The sequence below is a fragment of the Dipodomys ordii genome, unplaced genomic scaffold (genome assembly GCF_000151885.1).
Source record: "Dipodomys ordii isolate 6190 unplaced genomic scaffold, Dord_2.0 Scaffold99, whole genome shotgun sequence".
Lineage (NCBI taxonomy): Eukaryota > Metazoa > Chordata > Mammalia > Rodentia > Heteromyidae > Dipodomys > Dipodomys ordii.
Window position 1 is genome coordinate 2,324,887 of NW_012267315.1, and position 24,840 is coordinate 2,349,726.

General features: G+C 39.7%; 1 protein-coding gene across 3 annotated transcripts in view; it reads left to right on the forward strand.

Annotated features, from left to right (window-relative positions):
* The window catches only part of Ninl (ninein-like), a 145,391-nt gene that overhangs the window by 31,315 nt on the left and 89,236 nt on the right, over nt 1-24,840 (forward strand). For 2 of the 3 annotated variants that reach the window (XM_013027120.1, XM_013027121.1), the window contains exons 1-2: nt 3,900-3,958; nt 11,314-11,432. The gene's annotated coding sequence lies outside the window, so the exon portion shown is untranslated. Of the gene's footprint in view, nt 1-3,899; nt 3,959-11,313; nt 11,433-24,840 lie in introns of those variants that run through there. The other variant, XM_013027119.1, reaches the window with a different exon arrangement.

Sequence of the window (24,840 nt, forward strand, 5' to 3'; positions counted from 1 at the left end):
GGGTTTGATTCCTCAGCACCACATAAGCAAAAAGAAAAAAGCCGGAAGTGGTGCTGTGGCTCAAGTGGTAGGGTGCTAGCCTTGAGCTGAAGAGCTGAGGGACAGCACCCAGGCCCAGAGTTCAGGCCCCATGACTGGACCCAAAAAAAAAAGAGTCTCAAGGAGTTTCCTATGTGGGCTGGCTTTGAACTGTGATCCTCAGATCTTAGTCTCCTAAGTAGCTAGGATTATAGGTATGAACCATTATCACATGGCCAACTTTGTGTGTGTGTGTTTTCTACATGTTATGTGTCTTTTGTATTCCTTAGTTCATCTAGTATTGCCTCCTTTTGTGTTAAATATTTTCTAGCATACCATTTTAAGTCTTTTTTTCAAGTTATTTTCTATTTCTCCCCTTTTTATATTTTTACCATCACAAAACTATGTCTGTACATCTTGTACCCATTAACTTAGGTTTATAGTTGAATTTTGCAAGTTATGTATTATTTGGTCTTTTAAATCAATGAGTAGAAAAAGAAGCTATGTACAGTACTTTAACAGTGTTTTCTATTTTTTCATGTGGATTTGAGTTACTATTGAGTGTCCTTTGCTCTCAGCCTGAAGGAAGACAGCCTCTTCAATAAATGGTGCTGGCAGAATTGGCTATACACGAGTAGAACATTCAAGTTAGCTCCTTATATATCACCCTGCACTAGAATCAACTCCAAATGAATCAAAGACCTCAATGTAAAATCAGATACCCTGAAAATATTACAGGAAGGAATAAGGGGAACACTAGGGCTCCTTGGCACAGGCCACAATTTTTTCAATAAAGACCCAGAAACACAACAGATCAAAGAAAGGTTGGATAAATGGGATTGTATTAAACTGCAGAGCTTCTGCATGGCAAAGGACATAGCTAGCAAGAAAATAGAAAGCCCACAGATTGGTAGAAGATCTTTACCAGCTATACAATAGACAAGGGCCTCATCTAAAATATACTTAAAGCTAAAAAAATTAAACCCCTCAAAAAAAAGTCCTCAAAGAAACAACTGCCCATTAATAAGTGGGCTAAAGACTTAAAGAGAAGCCAGGCGCTGGTGGCTCATTCCTGTAATCCTAGCTACTCAGGAAGCTGAGATCTGAGGATCCCAGTTTAAAGCCAGCCTTGGCAGGAAAGTACATGAGACTCTTTGTGTGTGTGTGTGTGTGTGTGTGTGTGTGTGTGTGTGTGTGTGTGTGTCTAGTTGTGAGCCTGAACTCTGGGCCTAGGCGCTGTCCCTCAGCTCTTCAGCTCACCACTTCCGGCTTTTTTTCCTTTTTGCTTATGTGGTGCTGAGGAATCGAACCCAGGGCCTCATGCCTGCAAGGCAAGCGCTCTACCACTGAGCCACCTTCCCAGCCCTCATTTTTTTTTTAAAGAGCATATTATGGTTTACACAACAGTGAGCAAAAAGTACAGAGGAATTTGTATGCTCTCTACCTTGACTCACACACAGCCTTCTCCACTATCGGCATACTGCACCCAGAGTGATACACTTGTTATACTTAATGAACCTTCATTGACATAATTTTCACCTGAGTCCATAGTTTACATTAGGGCTCACTCTTGGTTCTGCATAATCTATGATTTTTGTTGTTTCTGTTGATAGGAATTTACTCCATAGCCTAAGTGTCCTTTGAATTTGCTTTGTAGACCAAGCTAGCTTTAGACTCATACTCCTCTACCTCTACCTTCTGAATGCTAAGATTACAGGTGTGTATCATCATATTTGGCATTTATGGGTTTTTGACAAAGGTCAAAATATCACCACTATTATAGTTTCATATAGAATAGTCTGACTACCCTGAAAATCCTCTATGTTCTGACTTCAGTCTTACCTCCCCTCTAACCTTGACAATTATTGATCTTTTTACTTACCTCAGTTTTTTCTTTCCCGTAGTCATAAAGTTAGAACCATACAATATGTAGCTGTTTAGAAAATACCATGTTTTCTTATACCACAACACAGAACACTTCTGTGATCTCAGAAGGTATCAGAATTTTTCTCCATTAGTATACAAACAATTATGTAGCACTAAGCATCCAAGTCAGATGTTTCTTTTGTTTTGTTTTAGATTTAGAGTGTTAATTTTTTGCCCATGCTGGCCTCACACTTTCAATCCTCCTTCCTCTTCAACCTTATAAGTAGCTGAGATTACATCAGTTTAGTTCTGAGTCTACCAGGAGATGGGGACTACCATGCACCAGTCTGTTATCTGTTAGTCAAATTGTGTCCATTAAATGTGATAGTTGCTAGTTGCTTTTCTGTTTCCAGTGTGTTCTGTTTCTTCCAGTATTTTTTCCTTTGAGAGCTCTTACGTGTATGCTCTTGTCTTCAATAATTTCTCACATGTTTTTCAGGCTTTTTAGGCTCTTTTTCTTATTTTCCATTCCTCTCTCCCCTTCCTTTGTCCCTTTATTTCCCTCCCTCTTCCTCTCCCTCTTCCTCTGCCTCTTTCCCTCTCTCTCTCCCTCCCAGTTTCAGTGCTTGAATTCAGGGCCTGCCCCTTAGCTTTTTAACTCAAGGGTAGTGTTTTACCACTGGAGCCACAGAACCTTTTTCAGTTTTTTTTTGATGTTGATTGGAAATAAGAGTCTCACAGACTTTCTTGCCCTGTCTGGCTTTCAACTGCAATCTTCAGATATTAGATTCCTGAGTAGCTAGGATTACAAGCATGAGCCACAGGCATTTGTTTCCCTCACTCCCTTTCCTCCCCACTTTCTCTTTCTCTTTCTCTCTTTTTCTTTCTTTCTCTGTTTTTTTCTCTTCCATTCTTCCTTTCTTCTGGTACTGGGGCTTGAACGTAGGGCCTCTTGCTCTTGCTTAGCTTTTTTGCCCAAGGCTGGCACTCTACTACTTGAGCCACACTTCAACTTTTGGCTTTTTACTAGTTTACTGGAGATAAGAGTCTCACAAAGGTTTCTGCCCTAGCTGGCAGCCTCCTGAATAGCTAGGATTACAGGCATGAGCTACTAGCACATGGCCTGTTTCCTTTTTGTCCTTCAGATTTGATATCCTAACTGATCTATCTTCCAATTTGCCTGTTGTACTTTTCAATTTCAGAATTTCTATTTTGTTGTGTTTTTTTAAAAATAAGTTTGATCTCATTAATGATGTTTAATGTGAGAGATGTTGCTGTCATGTACCCTACCACTTGAGCCGTTCTTCCAGCCCTAGAGATCACCTTTTATTTTTTTTTTAATTTTAAAAATTTTTTTGGGTCCGGTCGTGGGGCCTGAACTCTCGGCCTGGGCGCTGTCCCTCAGATCTTCAGATAAAGGCTAGTGCTCTACCACTTGAAACACAGCGCCACTTCCGGCTTTTTTCTTTTTGCATATGTGGTGCTGGGGAATCGAACCCAGGGCCTCAGGCAGGCAAGGCAAGCACTCTACCACTGAGCCACCTTCCCAGCCCTATAGATCACCTTTTAATACTCAGCCACACTGTTTAAAACTCTGCCTTATTCTTCCTGCCTTCACCTTCCTCATAGGACAGAATTGAAGACTTAATAAGTTCTTTACTGAAGATGCAAACAGTCATATGTGTGTAAATGTGTGACTTTCTAGATTCCCAGGAATATGTCAGCTCTTTTCAAATCCCCATTCCTTAGCTTTTGCTTTTCTTTTTTCTCCTTAATGAGTTGTATGCCACAGTGGAAAGCCATTATCTCAGGCTGTTGTGATGTTGGAACACTGAACAGTTACCTCCAGGAAAAGGCTTTTAGCTCTATAGACAGATTTGTGTGAGATCAAATGAAGATGAGACACTTAGGTAGATTTATCATAGAATCACTAGATAGAACAAATAAAGATATTTCTTTGGAAATGAATCTTGTAAAGAATTCTACTCTGTTCTGTTTCCCTTGTCCTTAGAATGAAAGCCATCACTTTTCAACCTACTGCTGAGCTAAGGAATGAGGGATGGATGGGACCTGGGTAAGTTTGAATATTACAGTACTTACTGCACCTGCATTTGGCTATGTTTTTTTTTGTTAATTTGTTTTACTTGGATGTTCACTTGTTTGGGGCAAATCTTTGACTATTCCACAGTTCTAAGAATGATTCTGACTTTTTTTGCCAGCTTTTCTGTTGTTCTAATTCAGGGTTGAACTTTTAAAGGTCCTCTCTCCATTTTCACTACATCACTCCCCTAGATGGCTTTTGAATCAAGTTATTTGATGGTAACAATATTATTTTTTAGGCTCCTTGGCTAGGCAGAGCATGCATAGACTTTCTCTTTCTGGCTTTCAAAAGGGCAGTCTGTGTAAGATAATCCAGACTGGTGTTTTTTTTTTTTTTTCCATCATCAGTACAGAGTTTTGATTATTTCTGGTGTTAAATTAATGTTGAAGAGACATCTAGGGCCTGCCCTTGGGCAGGTCTTCTTTGGTGGTAGTACCGATGAGTGGATTTTAGATAGGATAAGGAGGTTTTAGTTTATTCTTATAAAATCTAAGCTGGCTGAGCTTTGGGGTACCAATGACAGCTCCTCGGAGGATGGGATATCTGTAGATAGGATAAGGAAATGCTTGATTATGCAGCTTCTTTTATGATGTTTGGGCACTTTGTTTGGCATGTGCTAAACAGGTCTTATCTCTGATATGGAGTGTGGCCATTTCCTTGCACTGTTTAATTGGAGATATGGTTTGTGTTTGGTGAGTCTGCAGGTCAACATAATCAGATAGAGGCCAGGGCCAGCAAGAGAACACCAGTAAAGGAGCCCATGAAGAGAAAGGTGCCTGTGGTCTTGGGTGGCTGAATTCTCCTACCCAGAAGCATTTTATTAGCTCTTAGGAATTCATTTGTAAGTTCTTACTATTATTTTCTACCCTATATCTCCCCCACCCCCTAGTATTGGAGTTTGAGCTTAGAGCCCCAAGCCCACTCAGCTTTTTCACTCCTAATTGGTATTCTCCTACTTGAATAGCACTTTCAACCCAGCTTTGTGCTGGTTATTCAGCAGAGTCTTTCAGACTTTTCTCCCTGAGCTAGCATCAAACTTCAATTCTCAGATCTCTGCCTCCTAATAGTTAGGATTACAGGCATGATCTACTGGTGCCTGGATTGAATTTGTTCAAGATAACCTTTTTCTTTTTCTTTTTTTTTTTAATGATAGTGGGGGTTTGAACTCAGTGTCTTATGCTTCCTAGGGAAGTGCTCTACCACTTGAAACACATGCCCTCCCCTGCCCTTTTGGCTTTTAGTTTTTCAGATGGAGTCTCACCTCTTTGCTCAGGGTTAAACTCAGATCTAGAGCTTCCCTTCATCTCTTGTGTAGTTGGGGTGACACTAGTTCTCAAGATAGCTCTTAAAATGGGATTATACTTACGTGGTTTTGTATTTGGCTTATTTCACCTAGCATGATGTTTTCAAGGTTCATTCATATTACGTCCCGTGGTTTCCCTTATTTGCAATAACTAGTATATGTCTAGGACAAGCAGAAAAGTTCAAAAGCTTTGTACAAATGACCATATAAGATGATGCTAAGCAAAATGAACCCCAAGATAGGTACACAAGGGTTTTTTTTTTTTTTTCGTCGGTCGTGGGGCCTGAACTCTGGGCCTGGGCGCTGTCCCTTAGCTCTTCAGCTGAAGGCTAGCGTTCTACCACTTGAGCCTCAGCCCCACTTCTGGCTTTTTCTGCTTATGTGGTGCTGAGGAATCGAACCCAGGGCCTCATGCATACAAGGCAAGCACTCTACCACTGAGCCACCTTCCCAGCCCCGACACAAGGGGTTTTATCTTTCTTGCTGTTGTTTTTAAAGGATTTATAATGTACTATGTGACTTTTTTTTGTTTCTTTTGTATGTTCTTCCCCGGTGGTATAACTCCTGTTTTGACTGTATTTGATTCTAATGCCCTGAATCTTGTTTATATTTTTTTCTAATTTGGGGAAGGGAAGGGAAATAACAAAAAGCTGAAATAAGGATACAGGCTGACCCATTATAACAATGAGATGTACAAGACACTATGTTGAAAATGATCTTTACAACTTGTGGGGGAAGGGGAGGGAGGAGTTGGAAAAGTGGGGAGGGAAAAGATGGTAGGGGGAAAACAAAGGAGAAGGCAACAATGCTGGATAGGAAATGTACTCATTACCTTACTCATGTTACTGTAACCCCTCTGTACAGTATCTTTACAATAAAAATATATACTAAATAAATAAAAACTGAATGATATTCTTGTGTGTGTTTGTGTGTGTGTGTGTGTGTGTATCTTGTTTCTTCATTCTTCTATTTTGCTTATCAATAGCAGAATGTGGATAAATGTTGCTAAATGTGAACAATGCTGCAGTGGATATTATTGTACAAATGTATGTGTGAATCTCTGCTTTTGATTGTTTGGGTTATAGGAATAGACTTAGGAAGGTCTTTTATTGGATCATATAGCAATTCTATATTTAACTTTTGGAGAAATTACCAAACTTCATCAAAGGGGTGTACCATTTTATATTCTCACCAATACTGAGTGGGGATTCCAATTTTCCTACATCCTTACCAGCACTTGTTAATTTCTGTTTTATTGATGGTGGTCATCTTAGGGGTTTGAGGTGGACCTCATTATGGTTTTGCTTTGTGTTTCCCTAATGACTAGTGATGCTGAGCATCTTTTTTATGTGCTTTTGTTGGTGTATATGTATTTTTCCAAGACATTTCTACTTAAACCCTGTAGGTCTTGAATTTGATTGTTGTTTTTGTGGTTGTTGTTAGAGTTCTTTGTGTATTCTGAATATTAATTCCTTATTAGATGAAATGTCTTGGAACTATTCTCTCCCATTGTATTCTTTGCCTTTGCTTTCTTGGTGGTATCTGGATGCACAGAATTTTTTAATTTTGATGAAGTTTTATTCTTTTTCTTTCTTTCTTTCTTTCTTTTTTTTTTTTTTTTTGTCTGTCATAGGACTTGAATTCTGGGCCTGGACCCTGTCCCTGAGCTCTTTTGCTTAAGGCTAATGCTCACCACTTTGAGCTACAGTACCACTTCCTGTTTTCTGGTAGTTAATTGGAGAGAAGAGTCTCATGAACTTTACTGCCTGGGCTGGCTTTGAATAGTAATCCTCAGATCTCAGCCTCCTGAGTAGCTAGGATTACATGTGTGAGCCACAAGCACCTGGCTTATCTGTTTGTTTTTTTTATTGCATATTGACTTAGTCTGTTTTGTGCTGCTATGACAGAATGGCAGAAGCTTGGGTAAGTTATAAATAAAGAAGCCCATTTGTCCCAGCACTCAGGGAAAGGTGGACGTATCACTTGAGTCCAGCCTGGGTAGTATAATTTCTGTCTCAAAACAGAAACAAAAACAGAAGAAGAGGACAAATTTCTTTCTTAGAGTGACAGTTGATGGGCCCAGTATCAAGGTGCTGGCATCTGGTGAAGACCCTTTTTGCGATTTCATCCTGTTACAGAATGAGAGAGGATGAGAGCAAGAGGGAGTCAAATCTCTCTTTTCTAATGTCATGACAGTGACATTAATCCATTCATGCAGAGCTGAGCCTTCATGACCTAATCACCTCTTAAAGATGCCACCTCTCTACACATTGCATATGGGGACTAAGTTTTCAGTACATGAGTTTTGGGGGACACATTTTAACCGTAACACCTGTACTTTTGTGTCTCAACCAGGAACTTATTCAAATCCAGTATATTGTGGCCTAGAATCCGAAACCCTCCTGCCTCCATCTTCCAAGTTCTGGGTTTGCAGATGCATACCACTATGCCCAACCTTTAATCAATTTTGAATTAATTTTTGTATGATGTAAATTGAGGGCCTGATTTTTTGTTTTCCTAGTTCTGTGTTGTTTCAATTACTGTAAATTACTGTAAAAGTTGAAGGCAGCCCTCTCATTTAGTTTTGCAGGATGGTTCTCTTGAGTGTGTTTAAATCAACCCACTTTTTCCTCCTTTCTTGTTTATGCTCCCAAGAATAGCTAGAATGTGCTGGGAATGCAGTGTTGAGATGAGAGAGGAGCAGCCTGAAACAGCCTGGTCTTTGTTCATGTTTCTCCTAGAGAATGTAACATCTTGAGTTAGGGAGTAACTGCCAGGAGGGCAGCCTGGGCTTTGTTTTCTTCTTCCCAGGAAGCAGGATGTCCTTCAAAGTTTTGCCCAGTGTGTCACATGCCCTTGAAGGCGGGCTGCCTTTTGGGACTCCTTAGCTGTGGTACAAAGTGAGATATGCACAGTCAAGACTCGGAGCAGCTTTTTGAGGCTTAGGGGACTGGCTCACAATGGATCTAAAACTTCTGCCTCTTGCTGCCTATATGTAAGTAATAAACCTACTTTACTTAACTTGTATTTGAACATATTATGAATACATATAGGTAATCAGTAGGAAATGGGTCTAAACAGTAGCCCTCGATGAAGGACTCTTGTTTCTGGTTCTGTAGCATTATCATTGTTTTTCTTATTGAAGTGTCCTTTCTTGGCATTGGTGATTAGGAACCTGCTTTACGCTATCTTTCTAGAGATGGGTTGACCCTTTGGGATCACCCAAGATTTAAATTGAGTTTTAGGATGGGTTTTTAAGTTTCTCTAAAATACAACCAGGGTTTTTATTGTGATTATGTGGAGTCTACAAATAGCATTGTATAGTATTGTCCTCTTAATATAGAGTCTTTCAGTCTTTTAATATGGAATATATTCCATTTAACTATATATCTTTTCAATTCTTTTAGAAATATTTCAGTTTTTGGAATAAAAATTTCTTTCATCCTTGGTTAAATTTATTTCTGAGTATTCTATTCCTCTTTATGTTATTGTAAAATGGAATTGTTATACTAATTGCTGCTTTGCTTGTTTATTGCTAATGTATGAATTTGCAGCTGGTTTGTATTGATTGGTAGTACTAGGGCTTGAATTTAGGGACTTAGATTAGTCAATTGCTCTACTGCTGATCCACACCTCTAATCATCTGGATTTTTTTTTTTTTTTGTCAGATGTGCGGCTTAAAGTCAGGGCCTGGGAGCGTCCCTGAGCTCTTTCACTCAGCTAGCACTCTACCATTTTGAGACACAACTCGACTTCAGTTTTTCTGGTAGTTAATTGGAGATAAGAGTCTCATGGATTTTCCTGTCTATCCTGGCTTTGAACTGCAGTCCTCAGATCTCAGTCTCCTGAGTAGCTAGGATTACAGGTGTGAGCCTTTGGTGCTTGGTGTTCTCTTTCTCTCTTTAAAGAATTATTCTGATTTCCTATCTAAGCTTCTGCCTGGACCATGGCCCCCTTATTTTAGTCTTCCTATCCAGTTTTACTTCTATGGAAATATGGAGTCTTGTACACTTTGTTTCCTCTAGCCTAGAGTCATAGCCTCCCAAGTAGCTAAGGATAACAGATACACATCACTTCACTCAGCTACGGGTCGAAAGAGGTCTGTCAAACTTTTTGTTCCCAGACTGGCCTCAAACTATGATATATTCATAGCCAACCAAGTAGCTAATATTACAGGTGTTAGCCACTTACTCCTACCTGCTTTTTTGTTTTTGTTTTTGTGTCACTGTCTCACTGTGTAATCCAAGCTGGCCTTGAATTTGTGATCTTCATGCTTCAATCTCCAGAGTGCTGAGATTAAGGTGTTATGCTACTGCAAGATTAAAATCTTTTCTGTCACAGTGGTTGCTTCCTTTCAGGCAACCTTTTTCAAATTTTCAATTCAATCAGAATTGTTTTTCTGACAAGTTGTGCTTTGGCCTGGTGGCTTGGCCTCCACTGATTGCATTTTAGTTACATTCAGATCCTGTTAAATTTTAATTAAGACATCGTGTTGCAAGTTTATTGAATTTTAGTTACATTCTCCTGTCAATTTTATATTTTAAATTAATCCACATCCTTTTAAACTTTATTTTTTTTTGGTCAGTCATGGGGCTTGAACTCTGGGCTTGGGTGCTGTCCCTCAGCGCTTTAGCTCAAGGATAGTGCTCTACCACTTGAGCTACAGTGCCACTTCCTGTTTTCTGGTGGTTAATTGGAGATAAGAGTCTTATCGACTTTCCTGCCTGGGGCCGGCTTTGAAACAGTATCCTCAGATCTCAGCCTTCTGAGTAGCTAGGATTACAGGCATGAGCCACCAGTGCCAGCCTGTTAAACTTTTTTTTTTTTTAGCTGGAGTAAAGAGTTTATTTCTTAAAATGACAATAGAAAAGTACCTTTCAACAGTTTAGGAAAGTCTAACTGAAGTGGCTCTGGTTTCCTCAGGATTCTCACTTAGAGCCTCATGCCAAGGGCAGGTCCATGACCGCAGCAGTGATGCAGCCGGGGTTCCCAAGCTGGTGCTTCCTTTACGGCAAGAAAGATGAGCCTGCCTCTCCTAGCCCAGTTTATTTGTGGTGACCTTTAATATATCTTAACATTTCTAGTGAAAAAATAATGAAACAAAACCTCACACCAAGCATGTATATAATCAGTAAAACTGAAAGTTTAACATGAACAGATTGTGACTAGCTATATCAGCAGTGGGAAACTGAGGTCAATACAATTTCACACGTGGCTCTTGTATAGGAGGAGGGGGTAGAGCTGAGCTGGCTGACTCTGTCAGTTCTGTTAAACTTTTTGATCCTTTCCAAGCTAGTCTGTCTCACAAGATTGTGAAACTAAGTTCTGATCAGTCGGAATGAGGGCCAGAATTGCCAGTAGTTGGCAGTAGCGTGCCCTTCTACAGAAGTACTTTGCCTTGTGAGTTGGTGTCTATTCCTTCTTGGCACTCCAGTCTCCCAGACATTTGCAACATTATTAGGCCTGTCAGAATATTAAATTATAATGTGAAGTTTTGCTGACTTAATTAGTTAGCTCTAACAAGTTTGTTGTGTGTAATTTTGAGGATTTTCATCATAAGTGATTATACCATCTATAAACATATAATTCTACCTTTTTCCCATTATGAAATCATTAATTGCTTTTTCTTGCCTAATAATTCTTGCTAGAACTTGCAACACTATGTTAGTAGAAATGGTATGTATCAACTTTTTGTTATTGACAAAATGCCCAAGATAAATCAATGTAATGGTGTATTTTGGTTTTAATTTATGGATTCCAGGTTCACATTTGATTTTTGTAATATTTTTCCTTGTGAATGGACTGTGTATATCTTCTAGATTCCTTGTATTCTATGTAATTTTTTTGTTGGGAATTGAACATTCTTTGTATTATGTAGTGGTAACATTGAATTCTAATTTTTCCACTCAGGAATCAAAGATTTTTACTCTTGAGGACTGCAGCTGTCTTTGTGAATTTTTCAAACTCTTTTTCAAATTGTGTAATCTTTGTTGTTTGTAGTGACTGAAATTTCTATTATTCACAGACATTCAGTGGCCTGAAAGAAGTCCTCCTTCACAAAAGAGGACAGGAATCTGTCCTTTAATATCGCCGGAGTGATGCCTCTGAGGGAAGCTGCTGCAGCCCAGGAAGACTGAAAGCAAGGCAAGTGTCTGCTCCACTCCCTCACCAATTCACCACACCAACTGTGTTGTGGAGGTCAGGGGCCCCACTTCCCCCTGGCACCAGCTAGATAACCAGGGGCGGGGGCTCCTGTCCTCACACCTGTAATTTGGCAGAGGAGTATGAGTGGGCGTTGATGGCTTGTCAGTGTCTCACTCTAGAAAGATCTCTACCTTCTCCTTTTATGAATGTCCATTTTGACTCCGGAATTTTTAGATAATTGATCCTAATTGCTCCACAGTTACTTTGGTGGAGCTGCTGATGCCCAGAGCTGCTTGCGCCATCATTTTCAAGACATTACTCCTCCCTTGTTCCTGGTCACATGTTCATGATCCTGACCCTATCCATCCCTGCATTGGTGCCTGCAAAAATTGTTCCTTTCAGTTCTTTTATTTCTTCTGTGTTGTTATTGGCTATTTCCAGTAAAATGAGAAACTACAGCTTTCTTTCCAGTAGAATTTTGTAATTGAATTTAAGTTAGAAGTTGATATAGAACACTTTCCTCTTTAAAAAAAAAAGAAAACTTTCCTCTTAGTTGAAAGGAAGTGTAAAGTTTTCCATATTTATAATATATGAGGCTGGGAATGTGGTAGAGTGCTTGCCTAGCATGCATGAAGCCCTGGGTTTGATTCCTCAGTACAACATAAACAGAAAAAGCCAGAAGTGGTGCAGGGGCTCAGTGGTAGAATGCTAGCCTTGAGCATAGAGGACAGTGTCCAGGCCCTGAGTTCAAGCCCTAGGAATATATATATATATATATATATATATATATATATATATATATATAGAGAGAGAGAGAGAGAGAGAGAGAGAGAGAGAGAGAGAGAGAGAGCGCACTCATTTTGTTTTGTTTTGTAGAAGGTTCTTATAATGTAGCCTATGCTAGCTTTGGACTTTTAGTGTTCTTGCCTCATTCTCCCAAGTGCTGGGATTATAGGCATGTGCCAACATGCCAACAAAGAGAGTTCATCTTATATGCACACAACTATGTATAAATAACTTGTGTATAGAATTGACTGTTCAAGTATTTTGTACTACACAACTACAGATTTTTTTTATCATTAGAGTCTTAGTAGAAATACAAGAATATGTGGTTATAAAAATCTATTATATCTATATAGATATAGATAGTAACAATATACAAGTTTATCTGTATTTGTTTATCTTTTTTTTTTTTTGCCAGTCCTGGGGCTTGAACTCGGGGCCTGGACACTGAAACTAAGCTTTTGTGTTCAAGGCTAGCACTTTACCACTTGAGCTACAGATCTACTTCCGGCTTTTTTGGTGATAAATTGGAGCTAAGAGTCTTACAGACTTTCCTGCCTGGGCTGGCTTTGAATCATGAACCTCAAATCTCAGCTTCCTGAGTAGCTAGGATTATAGGTGTGAGCCACCAGCTCCCAGGCTATGTTTATCTGTTAAATTATACATGTCCATGTAGCTTGTCAGTGATTGATAAAAAGTCTGCCTGGGCAACAGTGGGCATGCTGAAATTTATTCTACTCTCACCATATGCCAGGCATTGGCCTTGGTTGGCACCTAACATGTTTGCATTTACCAATATCTCCTTTAATGCTCATAATGTTCTGATGAAATTGTTCAGAGGTAGAGATTGAGGCTCAGATAGGTGAAGTAAATTGCCCAAAGTCACAGAGCTAGAAAGTAGTAGATCCCAAGTTAAAATGTGGACTCTGACAGCAGAATCTGCCATTACATAGGCTAAGATATCTTTAAGAGATCTAAGATATGTAAAATTTCCAGGATAGTTTTTTGTTGTTGTTGTTGTTCGTGGGGCTTGAACTCTGGGCCTGGGCACTGTCTTTCAGCTCTGCAGCTCAAGGCTAGCACTCTACCACTTTAGCCATAGCGACACTTTTTGTTTTTTTTGGTTGGTCGTGGGGCTTGAACTCAGGGCTTAGGTGCTATCCCTCAGTTCTTCAGTTGGTTTTCTTTTGGTTTGGTTAATTGGAGATAAGAGCCTCATGGACATTACTGCCCTGGCTGGCTTTGAAATGCGATCCTCAGATCTCAGCCTCCTGAGTAGCTAGGATTACAGGCATGAGCCACCGGCGCCTGGCTTCCTTTCTTCCTTCCTTCCTTCCTCCCTCCCTCCTTCCCTCCCTTCCTCCTTCCCTCCTTCCTTCCTTCCTTCCTTCCTTCCTTCCTTCCTTCCTTCTTTTTCTCTCTTTCTTTCTTGCTTTCTTTTCCTTGCTAGTCCTGGGGCTTGAACTCTGGCCTAGGCACTGTCCCTGAGCTTCTTTTGCTCAAGGCTCGCTCTCTACCACTTGAGCCACAGCATCATGCCCAGCTTTTTCCTGTGTATGTGGTACTGAGGAAGGGAACCCAGAGCTTCACACATGCAAGGCAAGCACTCTACCACTGAGCCACAATCCCAGCCCCAGGATAGTTTTTAAGCTTAGTATCTTTAGAGTTTTTTTTTATATAAATATGAATTTTGAAAGAAAAGAGAATATTATAATAGCAACAGTTAAGTGGGGTATCAGCTTGTTGTTGAAACTCAGATAATTACAAAAATAGCTTTCATAGGTGAGGGTATAGCTCTGTGGTAGATTGCTTGCTTAGCATCCTCAAAGTTAGGGTTCTGTTTTGAGGGGCATGGGAAAGGCAGTTTTCAAACTTTAATTACTGAGATATTTGGGGCCTGTGTGAATTAAAAATGCATGTTGAAAAATAAGAAAGAACTATGAAAGCAATTCATGCAAAAGTTTTTGCTGATTGCTCAGAAATGCTGAGGTATGAAGGTTGGTTCTGGGTACAAAGCCACCGAGTGGTGCCAAGGTCTGCGTAAATGGAACCCAAGGATTGGTTTCAACATTTTATCCAAGTTGTAACATCTTCCCAGATAAAGAATGAACCTCTGTAGAATGGCTTTGCTAGACTCGTTCTGGGTGAGCAGGTATTGTTTGGAATTGTTTCCTATTTGAGGGGTGTCTGGGTCCCCAGACAAAGTTCACAACTAGCCTACTTCTTGAAGACCAGCTTCTCTTCACTGTCCTTGATACTCAGCAGATTCTCAGGGAACACAGATTAAATTCCCTCATTACTGCATAAATTAAGTGCAACCAACACTGTGCTTCTTCTGCCTCCAGAGGGCTGCATTGTCCCTAGTGAAGGCCAAGGACATCTGTTTCTGGGTTGGATCAGTTTGTTCAGAGATAGATTTTCCTTTCCTGGATGAAAACAGAATTTGTATTCACCTGGTAGTCGTGTTAAGTTTACATTTTAAATTATGTGTTATTGAATTGCAACTGTTGACTCTACTTACTTCAACTTAAAAAAAAAAACACAGACACACATACAAAACCCAAAACAAACTGAGAAACCAGGCATTCCTCTTTATCTGAAATATTACCCCAGACTTGCATTTAGCTGCTGAGTTCTGCCAGGTTTTCAGGAAACATCTTATATGTAGGTATAAATCCTGAGGAGTATTCAGAAATCGGTTTTGATGAAGAAGCTGAAGAGCCTTTAGCTGTCCAGGTAAGTACTGTTTATTATGTATAACAAGACACTTTATTGTGAGATCTGCACTTTAGCTCCTGAGCAGACCCAGCAGCTACCCTAGGAACTAGCAGGGTTGTTAGGAGGCAGTACTAGATGAATATTCTCAGCAAAGCCACCCCAGGTCCAACCTGAGAATTCAGGAAAGGCTCTCCCTGTGTTTTTTCTCTTTCTCATGGATCTGTGGCAGGATGATAGGGGATGGCTATGTTCCCCTCATGCAGAGGCCTTGTGAAATCTTTTTTTTTTTTTTTTTGGTCATGGGGCTTGGGCCTGGGTGCTGTCCCTGAGCTCTTCAGCTCAAGGCTAGCGCTCTACCACTTGACCCACAGCACCACTTCTGATTTTCTGGTGGTTAATTGGAGATAGGAGTCTCAGGGAGTTTCCTGTCTGGGCTGGCTTTGAACCATGATCCTCAGATCTGAGCCTCCTGAGTAGCTAGGATTACAGGTGTGAGCCACCGGCACCTGGCTTGTGAAATCTTAAACAGAAAAATCCAGAGAGGTTCATATGCTGTGACTTCAACTGCTTATTTAGGAGATGAGAGGGAGGGACAATTAGGCCCTTCTGGGAATAGAACAAAGACTCATGTGGTATTACTGGTATTAGCTTTCCAGAAAGGAATATGGGTAACTAGTGGTTTTTATGTTCTGTTATTGCATTCTCTGTAACCATCTCACTAAGCAATCTACCATGACCACAATTCCAGAAGTTTAATTGCAGGAGACATAACTGGTCTGGAGCTAAGTTTACATGAGTCAGAAGATTCTAGCACTGTGAAACACTGGCATATGATCCAGGGCCTCTGTCCATTGATTTAGGAATGTGTCTGTATCCTGGCCTCTTTACCACTATTCTAGCTGGTATCATTGGCATGCACATAGCCAGGTTTCCAGGGAGATGAGAGCCTCAGACAGGGATGTCAGCATTCCTTTCAGAGAATTGACTTATGGCCTCATCCATTTTCATGTACATTTTGGTGACATTTATTAAGTACCCGCTAGACATTGCAAAGCACTGTTCACATTTGATCAGATTCAAAATATCACTGGGAAAGTTTGATCCAATACTATGTGACAGCCTTCAGATCCCTAGCTCATGAGCATTTGCTGTGACTGTGTTCCATTTCCTTCCCAGACCCAGAATCCTAGCATCTAGGGATCAAACCACATTAGTACTCTGGATTGGGGGCCTGCCTGGCACCCTTAGTTGGCCAGCTATAAGTAGATGACTTAGGACCATGACTGTTTTGCTGGAAATGCCCAGAACTGCTCACTAAGTCTATGGTATTAAAGAATTCTTTACCCAGAGGAAGCTGGGAGTTAAGAATAATTGAAAACTTATTTTGGTATAACTTATTTTGTGGGAAAAATGTATCTTTTAAAAAATGTTTTCACATGATGTAGAACAGACCTGATATCTTTGTGGAGTTGTTCAACTGTATTGGAGTGATACTTCTCAGAATGTCTTAGGCAGAAACAAAAGTGTTCCTCTACTGTAGAAAAACTCCACAGTGCTTAGTTTCTTAAGGTGGAAGAAAATTGAGCAAAAACTGTTCCCAGAGCTTAGTAATCATGGGCTCCATTCCACTTAGAGGACTAAATGCAAATGCCATATCCTGCCCCGCCCTATACTTTACTCCTAGTCTGAACGTCAATATATGTTTAGCTCTCTGTTGATATTGCAAGTAGTTTAGACCTGGAAGAGCTCACCTGAGTGTGAACTGGTCTATAGTACCTCAGATCAGGTCATGTCTTGCTTATGAAATCCCAAGTAAGCTTGACCTGGGGAGAATTTCCCAACAGGGGTAGTTGCTACACTGTGGGACATCATCATTGTGGTGGTAGGGGCTGAGTCCCTGTAAAATGTCACTGTGGGCCATAAAGGAGACAGTGTCTTAAGGTACCCAAGTCTTTCCTGAACTACAAAGATGCAGACACATTGCCGACTATGTGTAAGGTCATCCCCCACAATTCTCTCTACTTGCAGCAGCCCAGTGCCACCTTGTTTGGTGGTACTCCTGCAACCACATCCCCATCATCTAACAGAGGGTGTATTACCACCTGGTGACTATTCCAGTGTATATATTGAGTGCTCAATTCCATGAAATATAGCATTTGCTTTATATTAGCCTATATTACTTTTAAATTTGTGTGTGTGGGAAAGACTAGCGTATAATCAACTTCCACATCTTCTAAGAGCTCTTGCTATGATTTATGCACAAATGATCCAACCATTTTTTGGACTGAAATCAGTTTTTAGTTTCTCTAAGTAACATACTCAAATGGATTAAAAATAACAGTTTAAAAAAGTGTATAGTGCACTCCTGGGCATCAACCCTGAATATCATGAGCAAGGATATGATAAAGACACCTGCACATCCATGGTCATTGCCACACTATTCACTATAGCCAAGATATGGAAACATCCCAGATGCCTCACGATAGATGAGTGGATCCAAAAAATGTGCCATCTATATACAACAGAATTTTATACAGCCATTAGAAAGAATAAAATAATGTCATTTTCAGGGAAATGGATGGAACTAGAACAAATCATTTTAAGTAAGGTAAGCCAAGCTCAGAGAGACAAATAGTACATGTTCTCTCTGACATGTGGAAGTCAGATCTAAAATGCACTGGAATATGACAAACTATACAGGATTCTAGATACTCACATACAGTTAGACCAAAAGAGGATACTCTTTTTAGGAGAGAAACACAAAGGCCCAATGCCTAAGTGCCCCTTCATATTTATACAAAATAATATACATACTGAAATGAACTCCAGGGTATGGAAGCAAGAGACCCCTCTTTTCTTTCCTTTCCTTTCTTTTCTTTTCCTTTCCTTTCCTTTCTTTTCTTTTCTCTTTGTCGGTTGTGGGGCCTGAACTCTGGGCCTGGGCGCTGTCCCTCAGCTCAAAGCCACAGGGCCACTTCTGGCTTTTTCCGCTTATGTGTTTCTGAGGAATTGAACCCAGGGCTTCATACATGCAAAACAAGCACTCTACCACTTAGCCACCTTCCTAGCCTGAGACCTCCCTTTTCCTTTTTTCCTCTTTTTTAAAATTTTTAATTTTTTACTTTTTGATGATTCTGTCTTTTTTATGTATGGTATATTCAAATGTATAGTTTCAGGAGGGTTGGGGGAAGGGTACAGAACTTGCGGGGGGGAGGGTAAAAAAGTGAAAAAGCAGTAGGGTTCACTGGACACTGCTGAAAGTGAACTATACAACTACCTCTTGGGTAGAGATAGTAGGGAGGGACTGGGAGAGATTGAGGGAACAGAAGACACTGTATAAAAGGAAATGTACTCATTACCTCACTCATGTAATTATAATCCCTCTGTATATCACCTTTATAATAATAATAAATTAATTTTACAAAGTGTATAGTGATGATGACAATCCTCCTTTCTCTGCATGTCTACCCTGTCCCACTCCATAGAGGCAACCACTGTATGTGTGACTGTATGTTACAGAGAATTGAACCTAGGGTCTTGATCATGCGAGGCAAGCATAGAGGCAACCACTTTTTAACTCTCTTAGTTGTTTATCCTGGTATTTATGTCCACATTTCTGTGTAATAATGCCTTTGCTCTTATTTTCATAATCTTTGGGCTTTTAAAAATATAAGATATGTTCATCCCTGTTAGAGCATTTTGTTCTTTCATGATGTGTTTCTAAGTTAGTAGTCAGCATGCATTTTTACTATTTGGATTGTAAGGTATTGTAACCACAAAACCAAAAGATTGATAACAGTTGCATTTCCATTCTTTTGTTAAATCTGGCTTTGTAGAGGATACTATTTTCTGGGTTAAAAATCAAGGGCTTTTCCAAGATCTTTGTAAGTGCTGTTACAAATCCATCCATATGTAAGTGGGTGCTGTCCCTGAGCTCTTCAGCTCAAGGCAAGCACTCTACCACTTGAGCCACAGTGCCACTTCTGGTTTTCTGGTGGTTAATTAGAGATAAGAGTCTCACAGACTGGGTTGGCTTTGAACCATGATCCTCAGATCTCAGCTTGCTGAGTAGCTAGGATTACAGGCATGAGCCACCGGCGCCCCTCTATATTCAAATATTCTGCTTTCTGCTTGTGAGACTGACTCACGTAGATTCCACAGGGAAGTCAGATTGTATGTGTGCCTTGATTATTTTACTTAACATTGTGTCCTGCAGGTTCATTTATGCGGTTGAAAACAACAAGGTTGTCTTCTTTTTCATTACTCAATTGTGTATGTATGTATGTTGTGTGTGTGTTTATATACCCCTTGATGGTAAATTAGACTGATTCCATATCGGAACTTCTTTTGTCTTGAAAAACTGAAACTCTACAATTTCTTCTCATTTTTCCCTTCTTATACTCTCTAGTAATCAATTACTAATAATACATGTGTATATGTGTGTATACTCATGTGAGATTTTTTTTCTTTCTAAAATACTATGAAATTTTTATTGCTCTTAATCTTATTTGTTTTTTATTTTTATTTTTTATTGTGAAAATACTGTACAGAGGGGTTACAATTAGATGGACAAGATAATGAGTACATTTCTTATCAAGCATTGTAGCCTCCTCCTTTGTTTCCCCTTTCCATCCCTTCCCAGCCTCCCCCCGGCCCCCACATGTGAGATTTTGACTATTCTGGACATCCCTTAGAACTTCATAGAATCATAGAGTATTTGTTCTTTTATGATGGCTGATTTTACTAGTAGTAATATACTCCTGGTTCAGTCTGTCTTGTGTTAGAATTCCTTCCAGTTTAAGGCTAATTATTATTTCATTGCATGGATGTGCCACATTTTCTTTCTCAATCATCTATTGGACACTGTGATTGCCTTTACCTCTTGGATATTTGGAACTAATTCTGCAGTGAATGTAAGAGTACAAATATCTCTTCCGTACCTTGTTTTTGATTCTTTGGGCATATACCCTTTCTAGCTTATATGGTAATTCTCAAAAAAAAAAAGGTGTTCTGTAATGTTTTTGATAGCTGTATCATTTTACATTCCCCCTCATAATATACAAGGGTTCCAATTTGTCCACATCTTCCTCTACATTTGTTTCTGTCTTTTTTTTTCTTTTTCTTCTTTTTTTTAATGGTTATCCTAAATGCTGTGGATATGAGGCGGCTCCTCATTGAGTTGTTTATTTATAACTTTTGTATGAGTAGAATTGTGTACTTTTTCATGTTTCTTGATGATTTGTATAACTTCTTTGGAGAAATGTATATCCAAGTCCTTTGCCTGCTTTTTTGTTTTGTTCTGTTTTGTTTTGGTGGTACTGGGGATTGAACTCGGGGCTTCATGCTTGCAAAATTGACACTCTACCACTTGAGTCATGTCTCAGTGGTTTTTTGTGTTGGTTATTTTCAGGTAGGGTCTCACTTTCTGTCTGGGAGAGAGTGAGCTGCAGTTCTTCTAGTAGTTCTTAGCAGTGTTACTAAGGATGACAGATGGATGCCACAACACTCAGCCATTGAGTGAAATAGAGTCTCTGGCTGTTCTGGTTAATCTCATTCCCCCAAGTAGCTGGGATCAGGCTTGAGCCCCTGTACCTGGCCTCAAACTATCAAATGTCTACCTTCCTGAGTTGGATGCTTTAACCTGCTGTAACAAGGACTTTCCTTCTCTTCTTTCTGGACTACAGAAAACTGCTGAAATCTGCACATGCTAATTTTTGATAAACCCTAAGTGAACTCATAGGAGAGTACACATAAGGAAAACAAGTGACAAAATTTCTGTATCTAAATGGCAAAGAATGAGGTGAAGGTGTAGAGTGACAAGAGGAATGTACCCAGTGGAGCTCATCACACTGCCTCTCCTCTGGCACAGACTGCACTACATTTCCTCCAGTAATTATAGCCTCATTCCTATCCCATGTCTCTATGAATTAACAAAACTGTTTCTAAATTTCCTCTAATTTTTTTCCTATTTTATCTTTAGTTGTAATTAATAATTAGAAGGGGGAAAGCCCTACAAAACCTGTCCCTCTATCCCCAAACCCACATCCCAGGGGAAACTATAGCCTTGGGTGCAGATTTATTTTTTGTCAGTCTTGGGGCTTGAACTCAGGGCCTGAGCAGGGTCCCTCAGCTCTTCAGCTCAAGGCTAGCACTCTACCACTTGAGCCACAGCACCATTTCTGGCTTTTTCTGCATATGTGGTGCTGAGGAGTCGAACCCAAGGCTTCATGCATGCAAGGCTAGCACTCTACCACTGAATCACCTTCCCAGCCGGTGTGCAGATTTTGAGACTCTTTTCAAGTCTTTGGGATGCACAGTCAGTCATGCATGTGTGCATATGTAACCTACATAGATGCGCATTATTTTCACAGAACACTGGACATATCATTTGGCGACTTTTTTAAAATATGGTGTGAAAGATTTTTCAATACCAGTATGGTTGTACACTCTTTGGCATACAGGGGTATTATATAATGTCATTGAGCATTACCATATGTGTACCTATTGAGATTACAAATCAATTCCTTCTCTATAGGATGCTGGCTTATTTTTATAATTTACCAACAGGTGTTAAGATATCAGAAGGATGCTTCATTGTCTGCTTATGATCACATTGATCACAATGAGAATTTTGTTTAATGTTAATTTTTATGTCACTGGTTATTTTTTTTTTCTTCTGGTGCTACTGGTTTTTTTTTTTTTTTTAACTGGCCTTTGTGTTTGCTAGCAGCTGCTCTGACCACTTGAGCCCTGTCCCCAGCTCTTTTTGCTTTAGTTATTTTTCAGGTAGTATATTGTGCTATGCCTGTACTGGCCTGAACTACAATCTTCTTTATTATACTGACTACATAGCTGGGGTAACAAGCATGTATGCCCATACCCAGATTTTGGTTGAGATGAGGTCTTATGAAATGAACTTTTTGACCAAGCCAACTCTGAACCATAATCCTGTCAATCTCTGCTTCCTGCGTAGCTAGAATTACAGTCATTGAGTCACTGTGCCCAGTTTGTTAGGCTGCTTTTCTGAGTGAGATGTTGGGCATGCTGATTTCTCTTTCAGTCCTTCCTACAGTTCTTCTTTTTTTTTAAAATTTTTTTGGTCCTGTCATGGGGCCTGAACTCTGGGCCTGGGTACTGTCCCTCAGCTCTTCAGCTCAAGGCTAGCACACTACCACTTGAGCCACAGCATCACTTCCAGCTTTTTTTTTTTCTGCTTATGTGGTGCTGAGGAATCGAACCCAGGGCCTCATGCATGCAAGGCAAGTGCTCTAGCAGTGAGCCAACTTCCCAGCTCCTTCCTACAGTTCTGACTCAGAACTCCCTTCCCCTTTGGGTGAGAGCAGATAAACACCATCTGCATATTAGAATTGCATATGTAGTAACTTGGCAATTGTTGTGCTGTGCCTACTAGTAATAGCTATTGCTTCATTGTTATGTGTTTGTAACTTATTTGCTTATATAAGCTTGTCGAACTTTATTGTAGGGACCCTTCTTGTGCTTGTATCATAGGCTGGACCATATGGAATTACCATTTTTATGATTTAAAATGGCCAAATGTTGCTTCTTTTTAATAGTTCCTTTTCATGTTTTTTAGGATGGTGTTTTTCATGTTTTAACAACACTTTTTCTAGTGTTAAGTGTTCTACTTGTCTACTTTTTGAGAAATAAAAACTGTGCATAATAGGAAATATAAATATATCTTACTTGGAAACTCTTATCATTTTCCTTTTTTGAATATATTTTCTCCCAAAAGTTGTAGATTTTGACAGAATTGTTGTCAGGCCTAACTGAATTATTATATATAAAATGACTGAAAAGTGACTGATAAGTCACTGTTATTATGATGGACGGATTTTATCCTGCTCTGATAGTTACTAACTATACTTTCTATGCTAGTATGTCTTGGAAATATAATTTTAGAGATGGTGTAACATTCTGTCATTTAAGTACCGTAGAATTTAGCAAGCAATTCTTTTTTTTTTTTTTTTTTTGCCGGTCATGGGGCCTGAATTCTGGGTCTGGGTGCTGTCCCTTAGCTCTTCAGCTCAAGGCTAGCACTCTACCACTGGAGCAACAGCACCACTTCCGGCTTTTTCTGTTTATGTGGTGCTGAGGAATTGAACCCAGGGCCTTATGCTTGCAAGGCATGCACTCTACCGCTGAGCTACCTTCCCAGCCCCATAACAAGCAATTCTTTTGACTTGTACTTTAGGTTATTTTCTTTTCTGTCCTTATGTAAAAAATACTCTGGTGAACTCATATCTTTGTATCTCTGTTTTTTTTTTTAATTTTTTAAGGAATTATTACAAGTATGTCATGTAAGTGGGACAAGTGGGTCAGATAAGAATATTTAAGCTTAGGGCTGGGAAGTTGGCTCAGTGGTAGAGCGCTAGCCTTGCATGCCTGAGGCCCTGGGTTCGATTCCTCAGCACCACATAAGCAAAAAGAAAAAAGCTAGAAGTGGCACTGTGGCTCAAGTGGTAGAGCGTTAGCCTTGAGCTGAAGAGCTGAGGGACAGTGCTCAGGCCCAGAGTTCAGGCCCCACAACTGGACCCCCCCCCCAAAAAAAGAATATTTAAACTTAATATTTTACTTAAAAAGAATATTTAAACCATATAAACAGAAAAAACCAGAAGTGGTTCAAGTGGTGGTAGCTAGCTTTGATTAAAAGAAGATTAGGGACAGTACCCAGGCCCTGAGTTCAAGCCCAGAACTGGCAAAAAAGAAAAAGAAAAAAAAACTACCATCCAGCCTGCTTTGTGTATAGCTGAAGAATGTAAGTAAGTATACACACAGACCCCTGCACACCCTGCACATTGTAGCACTGTTCCTAATAAAGAGCCTAGCTACAGGAATCAGCTTAGGTGCCTGTTTGACTGAATGGGCAAAAAATATAGTTTTACAAAGGAGCACTATTCAACCATGAAGAAGAATGAAGTTGCCATTTCCAAAATGAATGGAATCAGAAGATCAGCACTTTAAGGGAAATAAGCCAGACTGAGAAAGATTGATTACATGTTATTTCTCATATTCAGATTCTAGACCTTTAGAAAAAAATTACATGATGGAAGTAGAGTTGTTGCGCAAGTAGCAGAACATCAGGTTTGAACAAAAAAGCTCAGGGTCAGCACCAGTACACACACACACCAAAACCACACACACACACAAACCAAAACCACACACACACACACACACACACACACACACACCATACACACACACACACACACACACACACACACACACACCAACCCAAGAAGAGCTAGCAAGCACAAGGTCTTGACTTCAAATTCCAGTACTGTCAAAACAAAAAACAACACACACACACACACACACTGTCAAAACAAAAAACACACACACACACACACACACCACACACACACACACACACACTGTCAAAACAAAAAACACACACACACACACACACACCCCAAAACTGGAATCTAAAAGTAACTGGCAGAAGCAAAAGGGGAGTGACGAATAAAGGGTAAATGTGATTGAAATATAGCTAGTGATGTAGTTAATAGTAATATTAATTTCAAAATAGTAGATGACTTTACATGTTTTTATCACAAAGAAATGATATTTAAACTGATATGAAAGTTAACATGAATTCTACAATGTATATTTTTATGTATCACATACCATATATGTTCAATTATTTATCAACAAATAAGTAAATGGAAAAAAAAGAATATTTAAGATTCTTTGATACATAGACACAATATCCTCCAGAGATATTTACTGGTTGTACTTTTTTTAGTTTGAGCACTTTTAAGTTAATCATGTCTGCCCTCTTTGGTATTTATTGACATTTCCCTCCCTCCCTTCCTCCCTACCTCCCTCCCTTCCTTCCTTCCTTCCTTCCTTCCTTCCTTCCTTCCTTCCTTCCTTCCTTCCTTCCTTC